Source organism: Siphateles boraxobius, unplaced genomic scaffold (genome assembly GCF_051911475.1).
Source record: "Siphateles boraxobius isolate OS27281-9 unplaced genomic scaffold, OSU_SipBor_1 21, whole genome shotgun sequence".
Classification (NCBI taxonomy): Eukaryota; Metazoa; Chordata; class Actinopteri; order Cypriniformes; family Leuciscidae; genus Siphateles; species Siphateles boraxobius.
In genome coordinates this window covers 242,160-255,882 of record NW_027508822.1, presented here as the reverse complement: position 1 = coordinate 255,882, position 13,723 = coordinate 242,160, and the positions used below count along the sequence as shown (strand labels likewise).

Below are 13,723 nucleotides of genomic sequence, written 5' to 3'. Positions count from 1 at the left end.
ACTAAAGTAATTCTGGGAAATGGAGTCATGTTCTATCATGTTCCACAAAATTACACTTACAATAAATCAAACTTAATTATTTGTTCTGTGACTAGAGCTTTTAACATTCATTGCTGGGGGGAAATATTTCCTGTTAATGTGATCTGTACAAGTAGTTCAAAAGTTATATCATTTATAGAATATGTAATGCCATCATATCTGACATATACTGTAAAGCTTCATTGTTAAACACTTCACTTAATTCCTTTAATTCAAATTCAAATTGTAATTCTAGATCCTGTTTTTAACATCAATTCAAATTCAATAATTGAATTGGAATTCAGGAGTCATTCTCAACGCAACTTCTGCTGACGTATTTGAAGGCTGATATTGGTTCATCGAGGCTAAACGTCATACTATGCGACTTCGCAATACTACGGAGAATGTACCACCTACTAGCGTTCTACCTTACGAACAAATGGTGCAACGGAATATAGTACAGAGTTAATTACAAACTAGCTAGTAGTTACTATGCCTCTAGTGTGGACTTTACGTTCCAATTTAAGAAAGAACTTACGAACGGCTGGTGCAACCCGACCCAGCACTTGAAAATGTCTTTTGCTGTTGACATTACTGAAATTGTAGTTACCATTGTGATTTGCATGGGACGTAATGGGGCGAGTATAAAATGTTGAAATTGAGTATTATTTTACAGGCATGTGTTTTTGGGCAAGATGAGAAAAGGGGGAGTGCATTTAATGTTCAATTATATTGAGTTTTATAACCATTTCGATTTCATTGGGTTAGTGTTGTGGGAAAAGTGGAGCTTTTTTACACTCAATGATCCACATTGTTTTGACCTTGATATAACAAAAGGGTATAATTCCCCTCGATATAATGTGACTTACTGGAAAAAATGTGACTGGCTATTTTTGTAAAAAGTCATCTGGTTTTACCTGTTGTGTGACTCTAGAGAAACCAGCATCCACTTCTTGTAAAAATTCCAGTTTCAACATTGTACACAATGTTTCATAATGTCCTGAAATCCTCTTAACAGAAGAATCTTTAAAGACATTTTACTGTTTCACTATTATAAGAGTAGCAGATCCAGATCCAGTTCTGTACATATAAGGAATTCCACACAGCAGCCAGCAGGGTGGCTTCAAAACGATTACATTTATTGACCCTGGAAACGTTTGGGACACTTTGATCAGAATATTATCTGTTGCACCAACCTCTTTCCACGTTATACACACTATTAACTGGGAAGAGTGAGAAAAAAAGGGGCACTAAAGCGCATCACTGATAAACGTTCCACTTGATAGTTCCTAACCACAATAAAATTGCATGACTCACTTCTATAAGTATTTACGCCACACACGGAGAAACGTTGACTACCTTAGAATTTTTCTTTCAAGTGATGAGCTTGTCGGTTGGGTTAAGCATCCTAAATGGCACACACCTGTTTGGTCGTGCCAATAATGTCAGGCATCTCATCACCTCTCCATCTGTTAAAAACAGAAAGTACATTAAGGAACTGCTCAACCTCATCATCTTTCGTTGATTCAGGCCTATTTACAACACGCCAGAATGTGGGTTTCTGCTTTCTGTAACAACCAGCGTGGGTACACTGACTTCATACTCATACACTCTCCTCTTCAGCTGATATATACATTCCGGCGCAACTTGAACACCATCGCATCCAACCAGCATAATATTGGCCTGTATCTCACACTGATCCAGAGATACCTGCATCCAATAACTTCACTGATGGTGCCAGCCATAAAGCCACTGTCTAACAATGCTCTTAGAGGAACACTGTCATTGACTAGAACGTCATTATAGAAAAGGCTGTCTGGCCATGCCAACTGCGTCAAATTCTGAAACAGAACCACATTATCACTTGTAACTGTCTTACAAGTCAACTCATACATGTTTGACGCATCATCTTGAAGGGTCTGCACTTCTTCACCCACACTATCAGGAGCAGTAAGGTGCGCACTTACTGCTTTCCTGGTGCTTGTGTTCTAGATGTCGCTGCACATGTTCCCGATATCCTGAACGGTGACGAGCGCATCGGAGCTGTTGTGCTGCACCCGCGGGAGTGAACGACATCAGGCTGCGGCAGACGGAGGTTCTGAAGAAGGACTACAGGAGCCTGATCGAGACGGTACGCCGCACATCGTCTGAAGCAACGATCATCGTGTCTGGACCACTTCCTATGTACCGACAAGGACAGGAAAGGTTCAGTAGATTATTTACATATATATATTATTATATAAGACGTTACACACCATCTGACTAGTAAGTCACAGTCCAAATCACAGTCTTTGCTGTCCCAACTTAATTGATATAAGTAGTGTAGAACATTATAGAAACTGTGTCTATTCCTCGTTTAGTGAGGCCAATCAATAAATCTACTATAGGATCTAGGAAAAATCTTATTGTAATCAAACCAGAAAATCTCAATATCAATGAACAAAAACAATTTCTAAAGCTATAGGTCTTCTAAACATTAGACCGCTCACACCTAAGGCAGTTATTGTAAATGAAATGGTCACAGATAATAGTTTTGATGTATTCTGCCTTACTGAAACCTGGCTTAAACCAAATGAGTATTTCGGTCTAAATGAGTCTACTCCACCAGAAAACTGTTATAAGCATGAGCCCCGTCTGATCGGTCGTGGCGGCGGTGTTGCAACAATCTATAGAGATATTCTAAATGTTACTCAGAAAACAGGTCACAGGTTTAATTCGTTTGAAGTACTTGTGGTAAATGTTACGCTCTTAGATGTAAGAAAGAAATCCCTATTATCTCTAGCCTTGGCTACTGTATATAGACCTCCAGGGCCCTATGCTGATTTCCTCAAATAGTTTGCAGACTTTCTTTCAGATCTATTGGTCAATATCGATAAAGCAATAATTGTTGGAGATTTTAACATACACGTAGATAACACAAATGATGCGTTAGGGGCTGTGTTTACAGATTTATTAAACTCCTTTGGGGTCAAGCAAAACGTCAGTGGTCCCACTCATCGTCTAAATCATACACTAGATTTAATTATATCATATGGAACCAATCCAACCGATATAGATATTGTACCGCAAAGTGATGATGTCACTGATCATTACATGATAACTTGCAAAATACATACTGCTGAAATTTGTCATGTTGCGCCACGTTATCGACCAGGCAGAACAATCCTTCCAACCACTATAGAAAGATTCTCAAATAGCTTACCTGATCTAGCTGCTCAGTGAACCCAAACAAACAGATGAACTACACTGTAACAAATTGATGTAAAAATTACAGCAACTTACTGGCAATTTTGGTTGCCAGTAAGCCTGTACATTTTACAAGAGTACTGTAAATCTTAAACTACAATTATACTGTAAAAAATACAGCACACCTGTAAAAACAGCAAAACAAGACCAGCTGTGAATTTACAGTTATTTATTGTATTATTTACAGTATGTTACTGTTATTAATAATGCATTGAATTAAAACCCGAGACAACTCATTTCATTGGAGGAAATTTGCCATTAAATAGTTATACCGTGAGCTAATTTCATTTGCGTCTACTAAGAATAAGACTTTATGAGTTAACTAGGAGCATACATTTAATTAAATCCTACAAGACAAAAACAGCACACATGAATGAGTTGAATAACTTTACTGCATCAGCAAATACACAGTCACTGCCTTTAAATAAAACAACATTCAGCTTGACCACAGTGTTTCTCTGCTCCTCCTGAACTGAAGCACAGGCTCTACTCTTCAACACAATGGTGACACACAAAACTCAACAGAAACACACTCAAAAAAATGATTCAAGCCCTTCTTAGAGGTGACACATTTAAATCTAATTTGCTTTATTTAAATAAATCTATTTAAGATCATGTGTGTAAATATATTTAATTGGTTTAACTAAAAAATTATTAATAGCTCCACTCAAAAAAAATATTCATTGGATGAACTCAATTAAGTTGTGGGCAGGATTTCCATCCAATAAATATATGTAGCCCCAACTCAATCTGAGTACATCCATTCAACAGAATGTAAATCAGTTAGCCTAACTCATTTGTAATAAATAGATGCAAAAGAATATAAACGAGAGAGGCTAGCTTATTTTTAACAAATACTTATTACTAACCAGAATTACTTTATTTCTGTCAGGCGTCTACAAATGTTTTATTGAGAATTAACAGGGGTTTAACTCTATGTTTTCCATTTGAAGTCACCATAACAGTGATCAATGATTCCATTAGTTGGGCTCTTAACTCTTATTATATCTATTGTCTTTTTTTGCTGCTGTGACAGTGTGTTTGTTAAACACATTTGGAGCAGCAAAGAAAGCTAAAGTGAAATGAGATCAGCTGATGATGGTTAATGGTCGATGGTTTTATAATCATCATGAACCAGACTGATTCACTGAGGTATTTTAATCTAACAATTATGTTTTTTTCACAACAAACCTTGATACTGCAGCATGAGATCAAGCATTATTATAACAATAAGTTCGAAAACTTTAACGAACATGAGCACAAAAAATCAGTTTCTGATGACACACACAGACATCAACAATCAGCGTATGAATCTCAACAATGGTGACAATCACAAATATTTAGATAAACAGATTAATTCAGAACATCACTGAAAAGCTACTAATTCACAACAAACACAACAGCAAAAAATAAAAGCAAATATTTAGAATCAAACAAAATTATAGGACAGTTCAGCTGCATAATTTATTCATGTTGCAATGCATGCTGGGAGTTTTGTACTATGGTGGTACCCAGCATGCATTGCAGCAAAGTACTTTTGATTGTCACCATTGTTGAGATTCATACGCTGATTGTTGATGTCTGTGTGTGTCATCAGGAACAGACTTTTTGTGTTCATGTTCGTTAAAGTCTTCAAACTTAGTGTTATAATATTCCTTGATCTCATGCTGCAGTAACACAAGGTATGTGTTGTGAAAAAAAACGTGAAAACATAATGGTTAGATTATAAAAACCTCAGTAAATCATTCTGTTTCATAATGATTATAAAACCATCAACAGGTAACCATCATCAGCTGATGTCACTTTAGCTTACTTTGCTGCTCCAAATGTGTTTAACAAACACACTGTCACAGCAGCCTAAAAAGACAATAGATATAATAAGAGTTAAGAGCCCAACTAATGGAAACACTAATCACTGTTATGGTAACTTTAAATGGAAAACATAGTTATAAACCCCTGTTAATTTTCAATAAAACTTTTGTAGACATCTGACAGAAATAAAGTCAGTCTGGTTAGTAATAAGTATTTGATAGAAATAAGTTAATCAAGTCACTCATTTATATTATTTTGCATCTATTTGATACAAATTAGTTAGGTTAACTAATTTACATTCTGTTGAATGGATGTACTCAGTTTGAGTTGGGGCTACATATATTTATTGGATGGAAATCCTGCCCACAACTTAATTGAGTTCATCCAATGAATTATTTTTTTGAGTGCACTTTAAATCCCAACAGATTGAACACTAACAGATCTCCACTATATCAGTATGTGCAAAAACACATAAAATCACATAAAGTAATTCACATAATTTTACTTTTTTGTTTAGTACATTTGACTGTGAGATTTTTCAGGAAACAACTGCCTTCAGCCACAGCCTTAGAGGAAATCAACTGAAGATAAAAGAAGACATTAAATCTGTGAAGATCTCAGCAGGATTAAACAACTCCACAAACAGCATTACCAGCTTAACTTATTACTAACCAGACTCACTTTATTTCTGTCACAATCAGACTTACTGAGAAATAGCTGAGGGTTAGATGTTGATGATTTATTGAAAATATTTCATTTGAAGTTACCATGATCGTGATTAGTGTTTACTTTAGTTGGGCTCTTGACTCTTGATAAGTTGAACACTAGTTTTACTTCGGCTACTATAACCATGTCTTTATAAGACACATTCGTTAGGGCAATAAAAGTCAAGTAAAAAGTTCAGGTGTTGATGGATGTCTATTGACATCAGCCTTGACAACAACTAGTGGCTTATCTTGATCAGAATAATTTTTTTTATTATGAAATCGAGGTTGTAATAGATTTCAGCTTACTGATTGGTATAGGTGTTTGATTCTACAGCATGATGATGTTCATTTGTGATTATATCAGGTAATTTGTGTTTGACATATCTTAGATTCACAAAACCTTTCAAGCAACTGGAACACACGTGTATCAAGAATCAGCATATGAACCTCAACTATGGTGACAAACATAATATAGATAGATCAACTCTGAACATCACAAATCAAGCTACTAAAAAGTCACATCAAAAAACAACAACAAAAATAAAAGCACATGGTAATAAAAGAAATTAAGACAATTCAGCTGCATAATTTATGCATGCTTCAATGAATGCTGGGAGTTCTGTATTAAGGTGATACACAGCATGCATTGCAACATGAAGCGTTTCATTTGAGTGTCACCAGAAAATCACAAATTGTAAGCCACGTTTTGGCGATCAGTTTTTGCTTTAGTTGGACTCTTGACCCTTATACTCTCAATTTAAATTTTGTTTGTCTGCTGTTATTGATTTATAACAGTCAAATGAACAACAAAAAGTGTGATCGGATGGTGTTGGTTATGTTTTGGCATAATCTTGCTGTGATCTGAAAAATGAAATTTTGTTAGTTTGGTTTTACTTAATAGCAACAGCTTTGTGATTCTACAGTATATGATTATCAGTATTTTTCTTATAATCCAAAATATTTAATAAACATTGTTCTGATCAAAATACTTTCAATTGAATTGTTTTAGAAACACAGACATCAATAATCCGCCTGTGAGTCTCAACAATGGTGACAATAATAAAGCATGTTGCAGTGGCTGCCACCAATCACAACTCATTAATGGCTCCCATCATGCATTGCGGTATGAATAAATTATAATCTGAATTGTCTGTGTAATTTACTTTTCCTAATTGAATATTCTGCTCGTCACCATTGTTGAGATCCATTGACTGAATCTTGATGTCTGTGTGTGCCTATAAGAAAGATTTTTGTTTTTTAAAAACTTTTAAGAAATCCTTTATTTTATATGCACAATTCTGGATATTTATGTAGAATCACAGTTATGCTGTAACCAACAGCATAAATGGCAAACATAAAGTTCAAATGATGATTGTCGTAATATAACCAACACCATCAGACCTCTTTTTTCTTTGTTCATCTGGCAGTTATAACTCAGATACAACAGCCAAACAAAATCTAAAGTTAATAATATAAGGGTCAAGAGCCCAACTGAAGTAAACAATGATCGCCATAACGGTGGCTTACAATTTGAGATTTTCTCCTTCAGTGATTCTGCTTTAGGTGTCTTCAAAAATGCTCAATCATCACTCAATTAATCACTTAATTATCTCATTAACTTTAACACTGTGTGGACTCATATACACTCCCAGGAGTGTTAATTTAACACTGGAGTTTTTGCTGTGTACAAAGAGCCGTAGTTCACTGACAAGCTGAGCCATATCGCATTCATTATCGCTGGTGATACGTCTGCGATATTGATGCGATATGGCTCAGCTTGTCAGTTAACTACGGCTCTTTGTAGTAAATGCTGCTCCATCTGAAAGCAGGTGATGGCGATTTACTACTAATCAAGGAACCGGCTTTACTGACGAGATGCGCATAACAATGTGATTCAATATATCGCCCAGCCCTAGTTTCAAGTGACCGTGAAGACCTTGATTAGCTTGCTCAGGTGTGTTTGATCAGGGTTGGAGCTAAACTCTGCAGGACAGTGGCCCTCCAGGACCGAGTTTGAGAAACCCTGATCTAAACCAACAACATGTTTATTAGTGGGGCGGCAGTGGCTCAGTGGTTCATGTAGGTTGTCTACAAACCGAAAGGTTGGTGGTTCTATCCCCGGTTCCACCTGACCAAGTGTCGAGGTGTCCATGAGCAAGACACCTAACCCCAACTGCTCCCGACGAGCTGGATGGCGCCTTGCATGGCTGACACCGCCGTATGAGTGAGTGAGTGAATGGGTGAATGTGAGGCAATATGTAAAGCGCTTTGGTGGCCATTGGGTCAGTGAAAGCGCTATATAAATGCAGTCCATTTACCATTTACCATTAGATCCAATACCCACTAAACTACTGAAAGAAGTCTTACCTGTAGTGGAAGAGCCTCTTCTCAATATTATTAACTCGTCTTTATCTTTAGGTCATGTTCCAAGAAAATTCAAACTGGCAGACATAACCTCTCATTAAGAAACCGCAATTAGATCCAAATAACCTAGCAAATTACAGACCCATTTCAAATCTTCCATTTATGTCTAAAATACTAGAAAAAGTTGTGTCCGCTCAATTGTGCTCTTTCTTGCGAGAAAAATTTCAGTCAGGATTCAGACCGCATCGCATCATAGCACAGAAACTGCGCTAGTTAAAATTACAAATGATTTACTTTTAGCTTCTGACCAAGGCTGTATCTCAATACTAGTTCTACTCGATCTTAGCGCTGCATTCGACACTATAAATCATAAAATACTCTTGGATCGACTACAAAACTACACTGGTGTTCAGGGACAGGCATTAAGCTGGTTTAGATTGTACTTATCAGACCGTTATCATTTTGTCTGTTAAAATGGGGAAAAATCGAAGATAACGTCAGTAGACTATGGAGTGCTGCAAGGATCAGTGTTAGGACCTCTGCTATTCTCAATATATATGCTGCCACTTGGTAATATTATAAGAAAACATAGAATTAATTCCCACTGTTATGCTGATGACACTCAATTATTTATTTCATCACGACCAGATGAAAACATTAACTCATCTAAATTGACAGAGTGTCTCAAAGATATAAAATGCTGGATGACGTGTAATTTCCTGCTATTAAATTCAGATAAAATGGAGGTAGTACTTACTGGTCCAAAAAACTACCCACAAAACCTGGTACAATGCAACTTTAATTTGGAAGGATGTCCTGTTACTTTATCCACTACAGTAAAAGACCTGGGTGTTATTCTAGACCGCAACTTGTCTTTCGAAAATCCTTTTTCATATGTTACAAGAACAGCCTTTTTCCACCTTAGAAACATTGCTAAGCTACGTAACATGCTATCTGTTACTGATGCAGAAAAGTTAGTTCATGCATTCATGAGCTCAAGGCTAGATTACTGTAATGCTTTATTAGCTGGCTGTCCTGCATCCTCAATAAACAAGCTACAGTTTGTGCAAGATGCAGCTACTAGAGTTCTTACTAGGTCAAGAAAATATGATCATATAACACCAATTTTATCATCTCTACACTGGTTACCTATTAAGTTCCGTATCAATTACAAAGTATTACTACTGACCTATAAAGCCCTAAATGGTCTAGCTCCTGTGTATTTAATGGACCTTCTATCGCCCTACAATCCATTGCATTCTTTAAGATTACTAAAAAGTCCACTAAAGGAGGGAGGGCGTTCTCACATTTAGCTCCTAAACTCTGGAATAGCCTTCCTGATATTGTTTGAGGCTCAGACTCGCTGTCCCAGTTTAAAACTAGATTAAAGACACATCACATTCACAAAATGCTTACCTTTCATACCACTGTTGAATCAGATCGAATGCATTAATATTATGAACAGCAGCTATGCTAATTATTTCCCATTTGCTTTTCTGCTGTTATCTCGGGACGCTAGTCCCGAGGTAAATGGCATTATTCAGCTCCAGTTTGTATCCAGACTCTCACGGAGACTTCAGATGCCCCAACACCTGCGATTAGATGACTAAACGCCTGTGAAAAGACGACTCGACACCTGTGAAGAGACGACTCAACGCCGGCGATATGTTATGCCCTAAATTAATACATGATTAACTAACTGTGTTTTTCTATGTAGATTTCTGAAATGCACTTTCTGTAAAGCTGCTTTGAAAACAATATGTATTGTGAAAAGCGCTATATAAATTTGAATTGAATTGAATTAATGTTAACACACAACCAACACCATCATATCACCTTTTCTCTTTGTTCATCTGGCAGGTATAACTCAGATACAGCAGCCAAACACAAATCTAAAGTTAATGATTTAGTCAAGAGTCAAGAGACCAACTAAAGGAAACAATGATCTCCATAATGGTAACATACCAATTATGATTTTCTCCTTCAGTGATTCTGCTTGTTAACATCAGGTGTCTTCGATAATGCTCAATTATCATTCAATTAATCACTTACTTATCTCATTAACCTTAGCACTGCTTCAGTGTTTGTTACGGAAAAAATCGGTATTACTTATATTCATTTCCAAACTGTTAATTTCCTTTAATCATGTGTTTCGGTGAGGGTTTCTAGCAGCTGAAGGGGGACAGAAAAGAACAAATGTAATGAAACCAGATGGGCCAGGAAGACACCTAGGGCCAGAGAAGTGATTTAGTCAGGAGAATACATGGGGTTGTTTACTAATAAAATGAAGTCCCATTCCCCCTTCTGAGAGAAGCAGGAGGTAATTTAGGTCGTAAATGAAGGCCTTTTGGGTTCTCAGGGACAAACAGTTTGACCTGCCCAGGGGGTAGAAAACCAGCCCAAAGCAGTTAAAGATATAGGATATCTTTAAGGAAAATTACAGAAACTGGGTAGGAGGGCTTACAATGACTGAGAACTGCATAAAATGTCTATGTTTTGTTGAGTCTAACAGGCATTTTGTTTTGAAACTGGGTAGCTGCGGTTTGTGGAAATAATCCTCAAAGAATAAACCTTTTCTCTTTATTACAATTTGCCTCTTGAAAGTTTTCTTACACTTTTGATGCGGTTTTTATTAACCTCTGAAAATTGCTATTATAATTGGTGTCAGAAGTGTCGGATCCCGTGCGGAATCTTCTTCTCCTGGTCCTGAGAACGTATTTGACGGAAGTCCACAACCCCGGCAGCACCAGGCGGCCGGTCGCATACCTCGATGGTTTGAGATAGAACTCAACAGATTAAGGGAGAGAAAGCCAATATCCGAATTCAGGACCAAGGGAAGAACTCCCACCAGGATCAAAAAGAATCCGCGGCAATTACAGAAGAAAAAAAAAGGGAAAAGCATCTCTGGGTAAGAAACGGCAATTTTTTTTATTGATGTTAAGTGTAAATTGATAATTGTGAGTGAACGTGAACCATATTGGCTGAATTTGTCTCTTTGGTAGGGCAGTGGACGGAAGAACCCCGCAGTGGACGGAAGGACCACAACTGATTAATTGGTTTACTCAAAATGTTTAATTAGAACCTGAGAAAGTCTCGTTAAAAGTGGACGAAAAGCCACAGTGGACGGAAGAACCTTAACCTGATTAATCACATGAACTAGAATCGAGGGCTGAGAAGTGCTCACGGAAAGATTTTGAGTAAACCACAATTACAGAGCATATTTGCTAAAACCTGGCCGATTTGCGTGAAAAAATGTCTGAAGACGTTTGACAGATTAGTAAAACGCGCGTCAAAAGGAAAAATCCAAGAGAGAAGATTCAGTCAAAATGGGGTCATCTAATAGTAAAGTAGACCATTTTTACACACCTATTTTCTGTCAAATGAGAAATAATTATGGGGGTAAATGTATGGTTGACATACAAAAACTGATCAAATATCACGATTTCCCTGAGGCGGGAACCTTGAGTAATATAAGACTTAATGTCGTAAAATAATCTATAGAAAAGAACGAGGGAAAACATAATGGTTGCTGTGTGTAGAGGTGGGTAATCCGGGGCCAAAGAGTAAAAGTCCTGCCACATGTTTATTCCACCCATGAACTCAGTCAGCTGATTTCACTAATTAGTTCTATCTCCTGTCTGAATTAGCAAATCCAAGTGATTGGAACAAAATACTGAGGAGGACTTTTACTTTCTGAACCAGGACTTTAGACCTCTGACTACAACTGACTTCAGACACAGCCTTAGATGAAATCCACTGAAGAGAAAAGAAGACATTAAATCTGTGTCTCAAATCCACAAACAGCATTACCAGCTTCACTTATTACTAACCAGACTGACTTTATTTCTGTCAGACGTCTACAAAAGTATTATTGAGAATTAACAGGGGTTTAACTCTGTTTCATTTGCAGTCACCATAACAGTGATTAGTGTTTCCATTAGTTGGACTCCTTACTCTTATAATATATTTTGTTTATTTTGGCTGCTGTGACAGTGTGTTTGTTAAGTATGTTTGCAGCAGCAAAGAAAGCTTAAGTGAAACAAGAATAGGTGATGATGGTTAACTGTTGATATCATCAGCTGGTTTTATAATCATCCAACTATTTTCCAACTGGTATTTTAATCTAACAACTATTTTGTCAGGCTAGTATTTTTTTTTTCAAAATAATGCAGCATGAGATTCAGCAATATTATAACAATAAGTAAGAAGACTTTAACAAACATGAGCACGAAAAAGTAAGTAAAGGATGACACACACAGACATCAACAATCAGCGTAGGAATCTCAACAATGGTGACAATTAAAAGTACTATTCTGCAATGCATGCTGGGTACCAGCATAGTACAAAGATCCCAGCATGCATTGCAACATAAATAAATTATGCTGAATTGTCCTATAAATTTGTTTGATTCTAAATATTTGCATTTATTTTTTCTGTTGTTTTTATTGTGAATTAGTAACTTTTCAGTGATGTTCTGAATTAATCTAAATATTTTATGTTTATCTAAACATTTGTGATTGTCACCATTGTTGAGATTCATGTGCTGATTGTTGATATCTGTGTGTGTCAGCTTATACCAAATTATTTTTTCGTGTTTGTTAAAAGTAAAACCGATTGTTGTATTGCTGGATGCCATGCTGCAGTAACACAGGTTTTGTGATGTGAATATATTTGTGGAACAGCATAATTGTTAGAGTATAAAAACGTCAGTGAATAAGTCTGTTTCATGATGATTATAAAACCATCAACAGGTAACCATCATCACCTGATCTCATTTGCTGTTGCAAATGTATTTGAGAAACACACTGTCACAGCAGCCAAAAAAGACAGATTATACAATAAGAGTTAAGACCACAACTAATGGAAATACAAATCATTGTTATGGCGAATTCAAATGAAACAGAGTTAAACCTCTGTTAATTCTCAATAAAACTTTTGTAGACGTCTGACAGAAATAAAGTCAGTCTGGCGTGCAATGCATTCTGGGTGCATCATACAAAAATTGTCAATGGCTCTCAGAATGCATTGCACCATGAAGCATGTCACCATTGTAGCGATTCATATGCTGATTCTTGATGTCTGTGTGTGAGTAAAAACTGCAGAAGTCCAAAATGTGTAAATGGTGTTTTAAAATTAATTTGATGTACTGATACAAATGTGCTGGATCTCTTGCTGTGGAATCACAACAATAGAACAAAATGAATAACATATCACCCGCATAAATCTCACACACAATGATTTTATTCTAATCATCAATCAGTTTATAGAATCTGATTGCATTTACTCTTGCTGTTCTCAACATAACAATCTGATACAACAGAGTAGACAAAAACTAATGTTAAAAACTCAAGAGCCCAACTAAAGCAAATACTTATCACCACAATGGTGACATCAGACCAAACTATTATTTTCAATAAATAATCAACATCTTAACCTATGTTAATTTTCAATACGAACTTCTGTAGATGTCTACCAGAAATAAAGTAAAGCTGGTTGGTAATAAGTGAAGCTGGTAAAGCTGTTTGTGGAGTTGTTTAATCAGATCTTGAGAGATTTTGTGTATTTTATCTTCAGTT

The 13,723-nt window shown here is 36.5% G+C and overlaps 1 pseudogene across 1 annotated transcript in view; it reads right to left on the bottom strand.

Annotated features, from left to right (window-relative positions):
• LOC143746052 (uncharacterized) overlaps positions 1-13,723 on the bottom strand; it is a 257,996-nt pseudogene that overhangs the window by 78,378 nt on the left and 165,895 nt on the right. The window lies entirely within an intron of this gene.